At 44.0% G+C, this 17,475-nt stretch overlaps 1 long non-coding RNA gene across 1 annotated transcript; it reads left to right on the top strand.

The window, feature by feature from the left end:
- The first annotated feature begins 7,083 nt into the window (after nt 1-7,083).
- LOC137345992 (uncharacterized) lies at nt 7,084-14,915 on the top strand. Its single transcript, XR_010968625.1, has 3 exons — nt 7,084-7,259; nt 8,022-8,130; nt 14,305-14,915. It is a non-coding gene; the product is annotated as an uncharacterized lncRNA (long non-coding RNA).
- Nucleotides 14,916-17,475: the final 2,560 nt, after the last annotated feature.

The following is a 17,475-nucleotide window of genomic DNA, read 5'->3' on the forward strand; positions in this document are numbered from 1 at the left end:
GTCTTGCACGGTAGCACAAAATGGACAATAGAAAATCGTAGCCAGATTTACGTCTTGCCTGATTTTCTTCTGCAATAACTTCAGCGGGAAAGAAAAACAAGTGCCAAAACCAATTGTGCCCCAAATGGGCTGAAAATCAGGCACGTTCTCTCGCAAGCGATGGATTCACTCCACCAAGCAATGAACATGGAGCATTAACCTCTAGTAATCCATAAAACTGGACATGTGAGTTATTCATGCAGATTTTAAAAAACTTTAATGTTTACATTTTAACGATAGAAAAACAACAGCACAGATTAATTCCCGAATAAAAAGAGTGGTGAGCGAACTAGTATATTACTTGCATTGGGATAGAATTTTAGCTTTCCGCTAGGCAGAAGTCTGGCATAGCGAAGTTGCTACCGGGAATGGATTTCAGGTTGGCAGTCTACAGCAGCAGTGCAATACTGAGTAAGGCAAGATTTTTATTCCCAGCAATTCTTGCTGAGGTGGTCACATTTATTCAAAGTTTAATCGGTGTAAAATCTTGGAATGGTCAAATGTTCCCATACAGGACTCTCTCAAAGTTCCAACTTCCAACCAGAAACCAGAGACATTTTTTTTCTGATTTCCAGGAATTAACGCCAAGAAGTTCACAGTTATTCAAACGGTGCCCAGGATTCTGACAGAGGAAGGGCAGACAGTTTTCCTCCCCTGTACCTACACAGCCAACCTCTCCAATGTGATAGGAGCTTATAGCTGGTACAAGGACGGCAGAAATGGCACAGAGGTTTACAACAAGACAGCAGAGTACAAAGGACGGATCTACAGACACAAAGAGGATTTCTTTCATGCCAGAGATGCGTCCATACTAATAAAGGATGTGAGAGTGAACGATTCCGGGGTGTATTACTGCAAAGTGCGACTGATGCAACTGGGCGAGGAATATGGAGCAGGAACAAAACTCACTGTGAGAGGTAAATGATTCTCCTGCCTGCAATATCGTGCAACTGATGGTTAGGAGAGCCGGTCCCATAGTGTTGTGCCTCTTTCTCCGACAGGCGTGGGTCTGCCCAGAACGGCTGCTATGTGGTAAATGTCGATTGAGGAGGCAACTGAATCATCAAAAATAACGAATTACTGACCAGGCGTGAATTTGACTTGGCGACAATGCAACTCAATGGCCTTTTACAACCATGCCTGAAATTCAGCTCTACTGCAACAGAATATCGGGTGGGCCGTATAATTGGCGGCTGATGCCACATGACTTGTTTTGCATTGCTGTTGAAGAGCAATGTAACCGTCATGGTGGGTGGGGATGGGGTAAAATTACATAGCCCCTGACAATGGGCTTGCAATGCGCAAAAATAGACTCCAGGATGGTATGTTGCCTCCCTGGTGCTAGGGTCAAGGATGTCTCTGAGCAGCTGCAGGACATTATGAAGGGGGAGGGTGAGCAGCCAGAGGTCGTGGTCCATATTGTTGCTAACGGCATAGGCAGGAAGAGAGATGAGGTCCTGCAAACTGAATATAGGGAGATAGGGAGAAGGTTAAAAAGCAGGAGCTCTAAGGTTGTAATCTCAGGATTCCCCCTGTGCCACGTGCAAGTGAGGGCAGGAATAGGAGGATTAGGCAAATGAATGTGTGGCCGAAGAGCTGGTGTAGGTGGGAGGGCTTCAGCTACTTGGATCATTGGGATCTCTTCTGGTGCAGAGGTGACCTGTACAAGAAGGACGGGTGGCATTTAAACTGGAGGGAGACGAATATCCTTGCGGGAAAGTTTGCTAGTACTATTCTGGAGGGTTTAAACTAGTCTTGAAAGGGGGTGGGACCCAAAGTTGTAGTCTCTCCGATGAGATAGTTGAGGCAAATGTAGAGGTTAAAGCAAGCAAGTCCAGTAGGCAAGCCGGGCAGGGGCACGACAGGGAGCGTGGAAGGTCTGGTAGGCTAAATTGCATTTACTTTAATGCACGAAGACTTACAGGTAAGGCAGATGAACTCAGAGCATGGAATGGTACATGGGATTGTGGTATTATAGCTATTACGGAAACGTGGTTGAGGGATGGGCAGGACTGGCAGCTCAATGTTTCGGGGTACCAATCCTTCAGGCATGACACATTTGGAGGTAAGAGAGGAGGGGGAGTTGCACTATTGATTAGGGAGGTCATCACGGCAGTACTTAGGCAGGATATCCCGGGGGGAATGTCCAGTGAGGCCATATGGATAGAACTAAGAAATATGAAAGGGGTGATCACTTTGATGGGATTATACTATAGGCCTCCCAATAGTCAGGGGGAAGTGGAGGAGCACATATGTAGGGAAATCACAGATAGGTGTAGGGATTATCGGGTTGTAATAGTAGGTGATTTTAACTTCCCTAATATTGACTGGGAATTTTCTGAAGCAGTATGTGGATGGCCCTACTAGAGAAGGGGCTACACTCGACCTCCTCTTAGGAAATGAGGATGGGCAGGTGGTTGATGTGTCAGTGGGGGAGCACTTTGGGACCAGTGACCATAATTCTATTAGCTTCAAGATATTTATGGAAAAGGATAGGACTGGTCCTCTGTTTGAAGTCATAAATTGGGGGAAGGCTAATTTAGATGGCATCAGACAGGAACTCGCAAAAGTTGAATGGGAGAGGCTGTTTAGAGCAGCGAGAGCGGCGGCAGCGAGAGCGGGAACAGGCGAGAAGAGCCGGGAGATAAAAGGAGCCGAAGCCAGAGACCAGAAGCAGCAGCAAGAGCGCTCCGTTCTGCTCTGTGGACCTGCTTGATCAGCAAAAATTGAAGTGTGACGTCACAGGAGAGCTGCTAAGTGATTGGTGGATATTTCTTTCTTGCATTTGAGCAGCGGGAGCGGTGAGAGCGCGAGCCAGGAGGCAGCCGGGAAGGTAAGTTGAGCTAGAAAGTACTTACCTCGTGATTCGGCGGACGCAGACACGGGGACTGCTGGGTAAGTGAAGTTATATATTCGGGCAGTGACTAAACCCTAAACACTAAACGTGAAGTGTCTCGCACCCATCCTCCTCCTATAACCAAAAAAAAGGACTCTTGTGTGGAGGGTTTGGTAAGGTAAGGTTCTCCTTTATTTTTTTAATCTCTTTTGTCAATTTAGAGCGGAGGGGATCGAAGCTAGGGCAGTTGCATGCTCCTCTTGCAGCATGTGGGAGGTAAGCGTCACCACTGGTGTCCCTGCTGACTTCACCTGTGAGAAGTGCATCCAACTCCAGCTCCTCACAGACCACGTTAGGGAACTGGAGCTGGAGCTGGATGAACTTCGGATCATTCAGGAGGCTGAGGGGGTGATAGAGAGCAGTTATAGGGAAGTAGTGACACCTAAGTTACAGGATAAAGGTAGCTGAGTGACCGTCAGGGGAGAGAAAGAGAATAGGCGCGCAGTGCAGGGATCCCCTGTGGCTGTTCCCCTCAATAATAAGTATACCATTTTGGATACGGTTGGGGATATGACCTACCAGGGGAAAGCCACAGCGGCCAGGTCTCTGGCACTGATCCTGGCTCTGTGGCTCAGAAGGGAAGGGGGGAGAATAGGAGAGCGATAGTGATAGGAGATTCAATGGTTAGAGGAACAGGCAGGAGATACTGTGGTCGCGAACGAGACTCCCGGATGGTATGTTGCCTCCCAGGTGCCAGGATGTGGGATGTCTCAGATCGAGTCTACAGGATTTTTAAGGGGGAGGGGGAGCAGCCAGAAGTCGTGGTACACATCGGCCCCAATGACATAGCTAGGAAAAGGGATGAGGACCTGAAAAGCGAATATAGGGTGTTAGGTTGGAAGCTGAAAGGCAGGACGAGCAGAGTAGTAATCTCAGGGTTGATACTGGTGCCACGTGCTAGTGAGGCGAGAAACAGAGAGCGAGTGCAGCTGAACACGTGGCTACAGAGCTGGTGTAGGAAGGAGGGCTTCAGATAGGTGGATCATTGGGATACCTTCTGGGGAAGGTGGGACCTGTACAAGAAGGACGGGTTGATTCTGAACTGGAGGGGCACCAATATCCTGGGCGGGAGGTTTGCTAGAGCGCTTCGGGAGGGTTTAAACTAGTTTGGCAGGCGGATGGGAACCGGAGCTACGGATCAGTGGATGGGGTAACTGTTGAACAGGCAGATTCAGAGTGCAGAGAGTCTGTGAGGAAGGTTAGACAGTTGACAGGGCAAAGTTGCAGCCAGTATGATGGGTTGAAGTGTGTCTATTTTAACGCAAGAAGTGTCAAAAATAAGGGTGATGAACTTAGAGCATGGATCAGTACTTGGAGCTACGATGTTGTGGCCATTACGGAGACTTGGATATCACAGGGGCAGGAATGGATGTTGGATGTTCCGGGGTTTAGATGTTTCAAAAGGAATAGGGAGGGAGGTAAAAGAGGTGGGGGAGTGGCATTGCTAATCAGGGATAGTATCACAGCTGCAGAAAGGGAGGTCGTCGAGGAGGGTTTGTCTACTGAGTCAGTATGGGTGGACGTCAGAAACAGGAAAGGAGCAGTCACTTTATTGGGAGTTTTCTATAGACCCCCCCATTCGCAACAGAGACATGGAGGAACAGATTGGGAGGCAGATTCTGGAAAGGTGCAGAAGTAACAGGGTTGTTGTCATGCTTGACTTCAATTTCCCTAATTTTGATTGGAACCTCCTTAGTGCAAATAGTTTGGATGGAGCAGATTTTGTCAGGTATGTCCAGGAAGAATTCCTGACTCAATATGTAGATAGGCCGACTAGACGGGAGGCTATGTTGGATTCGGTGCTTGGTTACGAACCAGGCCAGGTGGCAGATCTCTCGGTGGGAGAGCATTTCAGTAATAGCGATGACAACTCCCTGACCCTTACTATGGTCATGGAGAGGGATAGGAGCAGACGGGTTAGGAAAATATTTAATTGGGGGAGGGGGAATTACAATGCTATTAGGCAGGAACTGGGGAGCATAAATTGGGAACAGATGTTCTTCGGGAAATGCACGATAGAAATGTGGAGGTTGTTTAGGGAGCACTTGCTGCGACTGCTGGATAGGTTTGTCCCGATGAGGCAAGGAAGGGATGGTAGGGTGAAGGAACATTGGATGACAAGAGATTTGGAACAGCTAGTCAAGAGGAAGAAGGAAGCTTACTTAACGTTGAGGAAGCAAGGATCAGAAAGTGCTCCAGAGGGTTACAAGGTAGCCAGGAAGGAACTGAAGAATGGACTTAGGAGAGTTAGAAGGGGACATGAAAAAGTCTTGGCGGGTAGGATTAAGGAAGATCCCAAGGCGTTCTACACTTATGACAGGAACAAGAGGATGGCCAGAGTGAGGGTAGGGCCGATCAGGGATAGTGGAGGGAACTTGTGCCTGGAGACGGAGGAGGTAGGGGAGGTCCTTAAAAAATACTTTGCTTCAGTATTCACCAATGAGAAGGACCTTGTCGTTTGTGAGGACAGCGTGAAATAGGCTGATATGCTCGAACAGGTTGATGTTAAGAAGGAGGATGTGCTGGAAATTTTGAAAGAATTGAGGATAGATAAGTCCTCGGGGCCAGACGGGATATACCCAAGGTTATTAAGGGAAGCGAGGGAAGTGATTGCCGCGCCTTTGGCGATGATCTTTGCATCCTCACTGTCCACTGGAGTAGTACCAGATGATTGGAGGGTGGCAAATGTTGTTCCCTTGTTCAAGAAAGGGAATAGGGATCACCCTGGGAATTACAGACCAGTCAGTCTTACGTCGGTAGTGGGCAAATTATTGGAGAGGATTCTGAGAGACAGGATGTATGATTATTTGGAAAAGCATATTTTGATTAGAGATAGTCAGCATGGTTTTGTGAGGGGCAGGTCATGCCTCACAAGCCTTATTGAATTCTTTGAGGATGTGACAAAACACATTGATGAAGGAAGAGCAGTGGATATGGTGTATATGGATTTTAGCAAGGCGTTTGATAAGGTTCCCAATGGTAGGCTCATTCAGAAAGTAAGGAGGCATGGGATACAGGGAAATCTGGCTGTCTGGATACAGAATTGGCTGGCCCATAGAAGGCAGAGGGTGGTAGTAGATGGAAAGTATTCAGCATGGAGCTCGGTGACCAGTGGTGTTCCGCAGGGATCTGTTCTGGGACCTCTGCTCTTTGTGAGTTTTATAAATGACTTGGATGAGTAAGTGGAAGGCTGGGTTAGTAAGTTTGCCGATGACACGAAGCTTGCTGGAGTTGTGGATAGTGTGGAGGGCTGTTGTAGGTTGCAACAGGACAGTGACAGGATGCAGAGCTGGGCTGAGAAGTGGCAGATGGAGTTCAACCTGGAAAATTGTGAAGTGATTCATTTTGGAAGGTCGACTTTGAATGCGGATTACAGGCTTAAAGACAGGATTTTTGGCAATGTGGAGGAACAGAGGGAACTTGGGGTCCACGTCCATAGATCCCTCAAAGTTGCCACCCAAGTTGATAGGGTTGTTAAGAAGGCATAAGGGGTGTTGGCTTTCATTAACAGGGGAATTGAGTTTATGAGCTGCGAGGTTATGCTGCAGCTCTATAAAGCTCTGGTTAGACCTCACTTGGAATATTGTGTTCAGTTCTGGTCGCCTCATTATAGGAAGGATGTGGAAGCTTTGGAGAGTGTGCATAGGAGATTTACCAGGATGCTGCCTGGACTGGAGGGCATGTCTTATGAAGAAAGGTTGAGGGAGCTAGGGCTGTTCTCATTGGAGCGAAGAAGGATGAGAGGTGACTTGATAGAGGTGTACAAGATGATGAGAGGCATAGATAGAGTGGATAGCCAGAGACTTTTTCACAGGGCGGAAAGGGCTATCACCAGGGGTGATTGGAGGAAGGTTTAGGGGAGATGTCAGAGGTAGGTTCTTTACACAGAGATGGTGGGTGCGTGGAATGCACTGCCAGCGGTGGTAGTAGAAGCAGATACATTGGGTATATTTAAGCGACTCTTGGATAGGTACATGGATAATAGTAGAATTAAAGGGTATGTAGGTAGTTTGATCTTAGAGTAGGTTGAAGGGTCGGTACAACATCGTGGGCAGAAGGACCTGTACTGTGCTGTACGGTTCTATGTTCTCTGTTCTATGTTCTAAAATTGCCCTGTGATCTGCAGAGCCGATTCATTATCGCCCATATTGTGTTCCCGACCAAAATCGCAGAGCCAGGCAGCAGCTGAGAATAAGAACGATGCCGTTATCGACTTTTGACTTGTTCTCCGTAGGTTCTTTGAGTGCAAATACAGTTCTGTATATTGTACGAGGAGTGGTTGTAATCACAACGATCATCAGTATTTTATTCTGGAGAATGGGAGGTAAGATTATTCAATGTCTTTTCAGTAAATAGTCGATAGATCTGAATTGAAAATGTTCTTTCTGAATGTTGCCATCATTGAAGTGACAGATGACACGGGATAGTACAATTCACTCCTTACACGGTCCGATAACAGCGCATGCATATGTTCACATTTGTCTGAAATTGCTTCGCCCTCACTTTAGAGGAGCAATTATCCTGTTGAAAATAAATGGCTTAATAGTTCCTGTAAAAGGCAAAGGAAAAACAGTTCAGACGAACACCTAACATATTAAGCAGTCCAGGTGTAATTTCAGTCTGGAATCTCCCCACCTATACGGTACTTTTCTCAAACAATGCACTCCAGCAGCAACTTGAAAGATAGCTGTCTATTGTTTTCAGGTGACTTTTCCATTGCCCACATTCGCTTGCGTTTCACAATGACTGGGTCACATTGCGACCTGAGGACTGGACGTTCATCTCGGGTCGTGGTGCTAAATGAGTGGAATAGATTGGCCGTTTGTTCCACACAGCACCGAATACTTAGTTCCATTGCCGTCAATAGATATCAGACGCTGCGTATAACTGGCAGCCAATCCGATATCGCCCAATTTACGCCACTGCCTGAGATGAATTTCCAACCGTTATTGCCAAATTAGGAATTGCTTAATGTTATTTACTGTTTAAAACATTTCAATTTAGAAGTCACGTTGTGTTGTGAATATATAAAACATTTGAAATACTAAGGTTAATATAGCTAATATGATTCTGTATTTTTGACTAGCTTGCCGATTTTATGGGAGACTGTGGCGGACTGGTCATGCCACTGACCTAGTAATCCAGAGGCCTAGGCTGGTGCCCTGAGGTCAAGGATTCAAATCCCACCACGGCAGGTGGGTAGCATTTAAATTTGATAAATAAAGTCAATTAATTAAGTTAAAATCAATAATGGTGCCATCGATTGTCACAAAAACCCATCTGGTTCACCAACATCCTTTAGGGAAGGAAATGTGCCGTCCATACTTTGTCTGGCCTACACGTCCAGATCCACAGCAATGTGGTTGACTCTTAACTGCCCTCTGAAGTGGCCTAGCAAGCCACTCAATGGTCAAGGGAAATTAGGAATGGGGAACAAATGCTCTTCTTGCCAGCGACACTCACATCCCATGAAAGAATAAAACAGACTGTTCTCCCTTCGATGGCTGCCCAACAAACACAAAGCTACAGAGCAACCATATCTACCTTTTAGGTGTTAAAGCTATGAACGCCAATGTGTCTTCCTTGCTCTGTAGGCACAACCTATAATTTGCAGAGATCATTAGTATCACCTAATAAGAGGGAAGAATGCACTTCCATTATTGATTCTGGAGACAGATAGCCAAATTCCTAAAGGTCTCATTCACAAGTGTAATGTTCTTTTGTTGTTTTAGGTATTGAATTTCTTATATATTCCTGCTTGCTCGCATCAAAGTTAATGAGAATTTTTAATCATTTTCTGAATGATTGTATTTCGTTGATTCATAGTCTCATTAGAGATCATTAGTAATTAATTAACTGATAAGTTCCTTAGAGGAAAGATGAGGGAAATTAAGTAGAAGCGCTCAAAATCAGGAATGGTTTTGATAGATTCCACCTGCAGGAATCGATAAGAAAAAGACTCAGATTTCAAATAACTGGCAAAAAATAAAATCCCAGGGGAGATGAAAAGATTTTTCTGTACTCAGAGTTGTTGAGGTCTGCCGCGCAATGTCTGCAAAGGGGTGGAAGCAGATCCAATAGTAACTTTCAAAAGAAATTGGATATATACTAGAAAAAAAAATGCAAGGCTATGAGGAAGTCACAAGGGAGTGGGACAGAGCGGGCACAGGCACAATAGAGTTAATGTCCTCTTTCTGTCCAGTTTGACTGTACGATTAACACGTAAGAGATCGTATTTTAAAACTGTGAACTGCTGCAAAGGTAATGATAAAACGCAAAGAGAGGCAGAATACAAGCACGTTATTTCACAAAGAATAAGTGACTGATCATATAATCTGGGTTATTTAAAATTGGTGGAAGGAAATATGAGGACAGATGTTCCTGTTCTCGTGTCTTGGACTATTGTATCGCCTGAATACAGAGAGTAAAGGAAAACTGAGGGTGGAAGAGCACACATTCGAAGGAGAGCCTAATTGCATCGGGCCACATCCGCCCATCTGCCCCCAGACCAACCCATCCGACCTGCCCCTCACCACGTCCGATTTCCCGAGTCCTGGTGCTGGGACAGAGAAATGTTCCCCTGTTTGAACTCCTGCTCACTGTTTGACCCCAGCCAGAGCATGATGGTCCAAATAACGTACTGGGGAGCTGTCCATGGAAGGATATCCAGCTAGATAGAAATTTAAAGAAAACGAGAAGGAAGCAAGGGTGCGGGGAGGAGGGGGGTGGTGGATATCAACTCATTGGCAAGACTGCATGAAACTGCATACTGATAATTATGTTGTATTAATTATATTTGCAGCAATTCTCAGCATCTGTCCTTCATTTGGAGTGATGAGGGTTCGTAGCACAACGGTTTTGATATTTCTACTTTGATATTTTTGTTGGAGTATTAACGTGAGGCAAAGTATCATAGACTTCAAACTAAATAGATTACCATGTGCGTTAGCCATTGATGCCGTTGCTGGGGTGAACAAAATGCTCCTAAAAACATTAATGACCCTACAGGTAAACAGCACTACCATTTATAATTTGTATTTATTGAGTGGGAAAGGTGTGTAGCTGGTGGGTGTGTTAAAAATAATAGTGTCTGCCAGCTACATTGCTGTCAGGTGAAGAGTAGAGCTCTCTCCTTAAGTATCTTGACCTTAAAGTGGTGATTCGAGTTTAGCTGGGATCAAAGTTACCAATCATAGTCTATCTGACTGTGACCTTAATGTGCTATCTCAGATATGCTCTTTGGCCAAAGTAAATCACAACCAGAGGTTCACCATCAGCACAGACTACGTGAGGGTGCTGGGAAGATGGTTCTGAGGGTCCGGGGCATGTGCCGAAAACGGGAAGGAGTGAATAGCCGTGGTGAAACTGAAACTGGGTGTCTGGGAGTAGTGCTTTCTATCCATTGCGGTTAAGAACCTGATCATGAGGTACAAGGTGCGGTGTGTGCTGTTCTGCATGGCACAGGTCTGCCCACACCACACTCCTGCACTGTGGATATCGCCTGAACCATCTCCACTTTATCTGGCGATTGAAAATTGACAATGTCCACAGAGACTCAACGTTCAAGCCTGTAAAGGAAGGAAAAACGTACCCAATTTCGCCATCATCCTGATGGTACCTTTGTCTGCGGCTGCATCAAGCTGTGTGTAGACCTTCGGTATGTAAGTCTTGGGCAGGACAAAGATAGTGAAATAAACGGGGAGTGTTAGAGAATTAGATGAAGCGTTGAGTGTTGAGATGCGTCACGGTATCTTGAACAGAATTAGAACTTTGCATATAGATTCTCAGCTGAAGGGAATAGTAACATGGAAGCCGGGCTTTTTGTGAAAGGTTAAGGCGAGGACAACTTTTTTTAGGAGAGGTACCATGTTTGAGGAGGGGCAGATTTCCGTTGAAATAGGGTAATTGAGTTGGTTTTAGAGGGACTCTGAAAGCTAGAAAGTCTCATGGAGGCCCTGAGTCTGATTAGAACAAGTTGGGACATAGTGGGTAAAAATAGAGCATTGGGAGCGGGAACTGGAATGGGTAGGACTTGAAGTAGAGAGGAGGCAGGAAGCAAAGGGAGACAGACGAAAGGATAAACATAAGGGAGGGTTTATTCTCATTCAGTGACTGCTTCCAACTTGGCTAAATATTTCTATTCTCTGTTAATTCCTGGATTTATGTATTAAAATATGTTCTGCGACATTAATATGAAAAAGTGATATGGAGTGAAAAAAGCTCAGCGACTTGACAGCTGTCCCAGTTCAGGTGCAACTCAGTTGCATTTTCAAGCACTTCAGATGGAAGGAAAAGTGGCAGGAGATTTTACACAGTATGACTTGTCAAATGCCATGGACAATGTTTTAAATCCGTTAAGTCTAAGTAGTGAACAATTGTTTTATTTCCATTCCATCTTCTCCGTGCACCCCTTAAAACGTGCGGTCCTCAAAACATTGAGCTTGTTGTCTAATTTGGTTATTTCTCATTTAAGGTGTTCTTAGTCTTTTGTGGCAAGTGTGAATATTAGATCAATGCAAATTTACATCCTACCTACTCAGCTTGCCACCTAATTCCGTCAGTTTTCCGAAACACCAATTGTGTTAGAATCGCCACATTGTGTTGACATCGACACTCATTACACAGTCTCCTGTCATGTTTCAGTCCTCCTCAGGCCCAACTGTTGATCATTATTCTTGAACATGGGCAGCTAAAAGTTGTATTTGACATGCGTTGCGAGGGAAAATTGGAACTGAGTAACCTGCTTTCGGCGGGTCTCTAGTACACCCCAACACTATTGAGAGACTGCCGTGAACCTGTCTCATTAATTCAAGCTGGAGGTAAAGATCTTGTTTTATATATATTCTTCCATGGGATGTGGGCATCGTTGGCAAGGCCAGCATTTATTGCCCATCCTTAATTGCTCTTGATAACTGAATGGCTTGCTAGGCCATTTCAGAGGGGAGTTAAGAGTCAAGCAGTTTGCTCTGGGTCTGGAGTCACATGTCAGCCAGACCAGGTAAGGACGGCAGATTTCCTTTTCGAAAGGACATTAGTGAACCAGATGGGTTTTTACGCAAATCGATGATAGTTTTATCACACTATTATTGAGACTAGCTTTTAATTCTAGATTTTTTTAGTAATTGAACTCATTAATTAATTGAATTTAAAGTCCACCGGCTGCCATGTTTGGCTTTGAATCCGTCTTTCCGAGGCATTGGCCTGGGCCTATAGATGACTAGTTCAATGATATTGCCACTACACCACCGTCGCTGGCGCTGTGAGTTGGGAGTTTACCTACTGTGTCCAAGAACCCTGAAAACCATCCTCGCAATGGATAAGGTGGTTCTGGTTGAATGGTGTGCAAGGAGCTTGTCAATGCAATGTGCATGGATATGGTTTTAGATGACTTAGCACACAGCAACACCCTTGCACACACTTGAGTCCCATTAAATCTTGTTCTTACCTGTTTGGACTTGGGTAACCAGGATTGAGACAGGATTTGCACTCCTCACTGGATAAACAAAACCTGCTGGGATGGATTTCTCTAATCTGGATTGTAGATGATTCAGTTTGACGGTTGACATCTGCATGTCAGATACTCGTCTTACCAAAGGTCATTCTCAACAAATTACGCCTCCACTTAGCCTTGTCTACATTCTGCAGTCCAGTACAGCTCATGTTTTGGATAATCTGACTTGAAATATTTATTGAATTTTTGACTCTCGGCTTTTATTTGAACTTTGAAAGTTTGCATTATTTAAATCCTTGGCCATTCCCACTGGTTTATTTCAATTGTTTAAAAGTAACGTATATCGTTATAACAGGATGGTATGTTTGGTAATGTTAGTCAACAGCATGTTAGATAAAACCTGCATGTTGGCGGCTTCCTGAGTACTCTTGCAGACAGGAAAAATAAGACCAGAACTGAGGGAATATTGCTAGCCGATTTGTAATGTATTGAAAGCATTTCTTTTAGTTCCACGTATTCAAAGAGAGCAGGTCCATATTCTCCAACTCCAGTAACCCCAGGACAACTGTTTATTTCCACAAACTAGTTCCTGGTATTTTGGGTGAGGAAATCAGAACTGTCTTTACAGTAACACAGTATGAAACATCCGCATGTATTATACAGTCGAGTCCCTCAAAACTACAGTATATTAAGGGCAACTCGTTGCTTAACCACACCTGCCATGTCATAGAGACATGTGGGTGGGGGCATTTTTCGATGGCTTTGCATCAGATGCGAGGCTTTCACCTCGATTTCACACGTATTAGACGGAAAATAATGGGCAGTACACCAACGTGTTTCTGCTAAGCTGTTTCCCCCTGCGTGCGAAGCTCGCCCACCAATCACACGTCATGTCTGCACTGCATTGCCCCGTGATTACTTCTTCATTGTGCGGATGCTGCCGGTTACTTATTCTCCTTCGCACTGTTTTAAAGCTACACATGGAAACATGAATGCAATATGAAAAGGTCACCAACAGCGGTGCGTGAGAATACCTTCAACCACCTGACCTGTTACTGAAATCAAAATTAATCCGTTTTAGTTACCCGGCTCTGCCTTAACACCCTTTTTAAAAATTGGAATTATATCAGGATCATCCCAATTTGAGGGAATAGTTCCCAACTCCATTAAAGTTGTAGGCAAGGAGCTCCCCTAGCAGCTGTCTCCGTTTCTTTATGGAGCATTAGGAGGATTTCATCTCGGCCAGGGAACTGATCTATTTTAACTCTTATTATTCTGTCTATGCTACCCTCATTTATGCTAATAACAATAATTTCACTGTCAACAACCCAACCTATTGCTGTTAGTTGAGCGTTGCTTACAAGTGTGAAGACTGATGCAAAGTATTTATTTAATACCTCTTCCACACCCCTCGACTCTATGGTGGTCCTGAGACTATTTAAGTAACTTAAAAACTTTTAATGTTATCACTACAATTGCCAATTAACATCATTTTCATTAAAATTCTAGCTGATCTGATAGCACCCTTAGGTTGACTTAATTGTATACGGTTCAACCTTAGATCTGAGAAATAAATCCGCTTCTCAATTTCCAAACTTCTTTTTTTTATTTATGATTTAGAGATACAGCACTGAAAAGGGCCATTCAGCCCACCGAGTCTGTCCCGACCATCAATCACCCATTTATACTAATCCTACATTAATCCCATTATCCTCTCACATCCCCACCTTACATTGAATGATTTAAAATTCGTCTCCAATCATATTTAGACAGCAGAGGGAGTTTTTCTATATGAATGCTTAGCTTCATGATAACAAGTCCTTTGCTTTATTCAGTGATCCCCTTCTAGAAAAGAAACCTTTGTACCTTTTTTGTGCTGATGTTATTTTTTTAATGTGAGTATTTTGTTCTTCGACAGGCACACTGGCTGCTCTCGGCCCAAGCAACTGAACTGATGTAATATTCTTAAGTACCTGCACGGTAATCAACTCGAGAGAATGGAGACTGCTTGCATTTTATACATCACTTGTTCCGAACATTTTAACAGATATGTCTCTATGTCACTGTTTAATTCCATCGTACCACATTATGTCAAATTGTTGCAACGTTTCTTCTGCAAATTAGGCTTTAAAATGGCGTGTGTTAGCGCAGTGTGTTCTGCAATTCCTCTATGTTGCTACGTAACTAGCTCCTTAAAGATCCATCATGAAGGATAATGAACTTGCGCTGTTATTGAGGCAAGATGATAAATTCCAGATGAAAATGCTTCATAAAACGGAGACATATTATATCGTGAGCATATTACAAAAATGTTTAACATCTAAGTCACCAACTCGAACCAACTTCTGAACAGATGTACAGATATAAACAAATTGATTCTTTAGGACTTGTCCACAACCAGTACACAATCCCAAGGTTATGTGCGTCGACCTCTACTGTATGCGGTAACTGAAGCGACCGAGTGATGTAATGTGATCTTCCGAACCTTGAGTTTAAGGTGAAAGCAAAATACTGTGAATGCTGGAAATCTGAAATAAAAACAAGAAATGCTGGAACCACTCAGCAGGTCTGGCAGCATCTGTGGAAAGAGAAGCAGAGTTAACGTTTCGGGTCAGTGACCCAGTTCCAAAGAAGGGTCACTCACCCGAAACGTTAACTCTGCTTCTCTTTCCACAGATACTGCCAGACCTGCTGAGTGGTTCCAGCATTTCTTGTTTTTATTTGAGTTTAAGGTGCCGGATTCAAATCCAACTTCAGACAGTGTCGCTGAGTGGAGATCTGAATTCTGGGTTGACAGTGTTTGTTTGCAGATTAATCAATTTCTACAATCTACTGAAAATGTACCAATTTTATGTTCATGTTAAAACAGTGTTTTTAACCATCTAGCAAACATTTAATTACATATGTGTTGGGTTGTAGTGGGTGTTTCTTTCAGAGGTCAGTATTTCCAGGGTTGCTAAAAAGGTCTAAACTGTTAGCACCACCTACATAAATTTCCACCATACGTTGTCAAGCAACGAAACCTTCGTCTCCGTTCGAAGTTTCTCCTTTGGTGCATCAATGATTGGGTAGAATCTCCCCAAGCCCAGCACACAACTTTTGGAAAATCATGTCTCAAAGAATCTTGATAATTAAAACATTTTTTACATATAAAACCGTCTGGTTATCGGGCACAAACGTCACATGGTTAACTATCTGTTAGGAAACTCACAATTGTATTTTATCGTGTGGTGCTGGGCCATGAAACCAGGAAGGTCCCAGTTCGGGTCTCCAGTCCCGGTTGTATTAAATGTTCAAGAGTAGCCATTGAAATAAGAAGTGGATCATCCCTGCTCTCTACATTTCTAAATTGCTTAAGTTTAAAAAGAACCGAGTGGTCCTCCTTCGAACTTTGCAGCTGCATTCGATGTCATGTTGATAGCAACTGCGGGGAGAAACATACCCTCCTCCAGGGATTTCATCCTAGAGTAAGGTCGGGTCTTGACCCCTGATTTCCATTCCAGTTTTAGCAAAATTGGGCAGAGTTTCCGAACTCCAGAACACTTTCACCCTGGCTGCCCATAGCTCCGGACTGCAACTGCAACTTTATGATAAGTTGCAAAGTCAGAGAAGACTCGGTGCTGACACGACAGTTGCAACATACATGTGCCTTACGCCTGTCATCTTGGTACCCCATGGGATCTCAGTTCCTCTGGATGTATTTCAGACAGAAGCACCCAGGGTTGCTGTCACTGGTTACCATGCACTGACCTCTTTTAGACCTGTGTAGAGATGAGAAGATGGAGGGGCAGAACTGTGATGGTTTACACCTACGGTGACATTTAATGGACTCTTGGGTTCGAGGTCACAAAAGATTGGCGGTCTCCTGTGCAGCCAGCCCTGACTAAACTCAGAAACCTTAGGAGACCATAAGACAAAACTGGAAGGAGAAATAACATTGTTGAACATTTAGTTCAAACCAATGTTTCTCTCAGCGAGAATCCAATGCATTTCATATTTCCAACATTCAATCTTATCGCTCTTTAATTATGCGAAAAGGTCCCAAATTCCCTGCATAGCTGTGATGAATGAAACTGATGATTTACCAATTCACAGTGTGCATGTTTCTCCGATCTCTCCTATCAGTTGCTTATCCACTGTAAGATGTTTGTGGTCACAGCTTTGGAAACAACCTAAGAATTAACTGATAGGGCAAATTAATTGAATCATAATTATAAAATGTAGCAAAGTTTTTTTTTTACTATTCATATTGATCTTTGATTATTTCTTGTTTATGAATATGTGTGAGTCAGATCGCTTTTCCGTCTTAACTTTAGCAGGGCTTTGAGTGTTCAATGGTGGAGGCATAACCGGGAGGTTAGTTCTCTGCCATAAGTAGGACATGTTCTGACCGAATTAAGTTATCACACCCAGCTTCTGCATTCTGAAAGGCGTTTGTTACAATAAAATGTCAATCGTAAGGCATTGCGATCTTCACTGTTACCCTTTCGGCTTAAGTTTGAACCTCAAGTTAATGTGCTGGATTAGACAATGGCTATCGGCTCTCCCGCCCGTTGGGAAACTGCCGAGATCGGGTCCAATACTGGTTTTACACCCCATCCGATGTTGCTGTCCACTGAAGGCATTGGAGAGGAATATTGGGCGAAGTGTAATACTGGAGTGTAACACAAGCTTTCCGCCCTTTGACTTAGGATGAAATCACCGGGTTGATAGTCACTTGGCAGTTTCAAGAAATTGGAATATCTGCGGCAATGCATTCCATTCTGCTTTTTAACAAAATCATGGGCCTTACTGGCCGATGCATTGAATTACCATTTTCTCCTCTCTGTTTTGGGAGGTAGGTTAAAAACCCATCACAGTCTTATAAAACACCAAAATTGCAAAACAAAATCACCAAAACATTTATATGTTACACATCACACACTGATTTGCACAACTCACGTTGAGTGAGTGCGCAAACGACTGTTAAAATAATAAGAAATAAACTTTTATTCATCTGCTGCCTCTCACGACCTCGGGTTTTCCCAAAGTGTCCGCTTTACAGCAGCTTCATTGGCTGTGAAGCACTTTGGGACGTCCTGAGGTCGTG

Source organism: Heterodontus francisci, chromosome 29, assembly GCF_036365525.1.
Source record: "Heterodontus francisci isolate sHetFra1 chromosome 29, sHetFra1.hap1, whole genome shotgun sequence".
Classification (NCBI taxonomy): Eukaryota; Metazoa; Chordata; class Chondrichthyes; order Heterodontiformes; family Heterodontidae; genus Heterodontus; species Heterodontus francisci.